This window comes from Octopus bimaculoides, chromosome 28, assembly GCF_001194135.2.
Source record: "Octopus bimaculoides isolate UCB-OBI-ISO-001 chromosome 28, ASM119413v2, whole genome shotgun sequence".
Lineage (NCBI taxonomy): Eukaryota > Metazoa > Mollusca > Cephalopoda > Octopoda > Octopodidae > Octopus > Octopus bimaculoides.
Window position 1 is genome coordinate 13542607 of NC_069008.1, and position 1245 is coordinate 13543851.

Genomic DNA, 1245 nt, shown 5'->3' on the forward strand with positions numbered 1-1245 from the left:
CAGGAGGTATTGTTCTAGTCTTGATGTTTCACATTTTGCCAATTTTTATTTCAATATCTTTATATTTGATCAGGTTTTGGTAGGTCTTGACAGATCCGTTATGTCTATTGGCACAGTCATATCAATGAGGAGGTATGATTTCTGCCGAAATCCTTCAATCCTTCTGGCATATTTGCATCTATCTTTCCGTAAATTTGAACACTAAAGTTTCAAAGAAGGGAGACATGATCGTTTTCAAGCAGTGGATGTTGTTTCTTTTCCTACAAGTTTTCATCATGGAGTAGGCCCAGATCTTTGCATATCACCCTATGAATATACTATGCCGCTCTATCATGCCTGTCGAGATACTCTGTGAGCGCAAGAAGGCGGCACATGGAGACAATATGATCAATAGCTTCTGCTTGTTGTTTACATACACGACATGTTGTGCAACTTCTATTCTTTAAGATGTTGACCTGGTAGCTTCTTGGTAGCTATTGATCCTGGGCTGCTATGATAAACCTTTCTGACTCTGATTTTAAGCCGGGAGACGCCAGCTATTGATGGGTAAGGGTTTTGTTAACGTCGACATTATTAGTTTTCGTAGGATATTAGCCATTGGTGAGATTCCTTTTGCCATTTATATGTGAGAATATCTAAGGCAGCAGTTTTAGCAAAGACTTACATACAATTAGGTTTTTCTTTATTCGTTTCTAGCACAATTAATTCTAGGATTTGCTGATATGATATTCACTTAGATATTTCCTTGACGGTTTTGTTACTTGGTGTGCGGTTTTCTTGTTTTCGTGCTTTAAGACAAGTTTTAACATCCATTCAAAAGAATTCTTCTTCTTCTTCTTCTTCTTCTTCTTCTTCTTCTTCTTCTTCTTCTTCTTCTTCTTCTTCTTCTTCTTCTTCTTCTTCTTCTTCTTCTTACTATTATTATTATCATTATTTTTATCATTGTTGTTGTTGTTGTGTTAGCTGTATGCCAATATGTTAGCCAAATTTCATCTGTACTGATATTAAAAAATCAGTGACTGATGAGTGTGTAGTGTCTTAAGTAGCTGAATGACTGGCGGGGGAATTAGGCATTAGTGACAGAAGCAATGTTAGTATTGCTTTATATCGTAGTGAAGATGGAACACAATATAACTGCGGTATTCGTTCTGCGAAAGTATCTTGTATAGACGTATAGTGAATCAAAGCTCAGCTCAGTATACCGCTATCAATGTATGCTGATGAAGCGCAAACACAGCGAAGCTA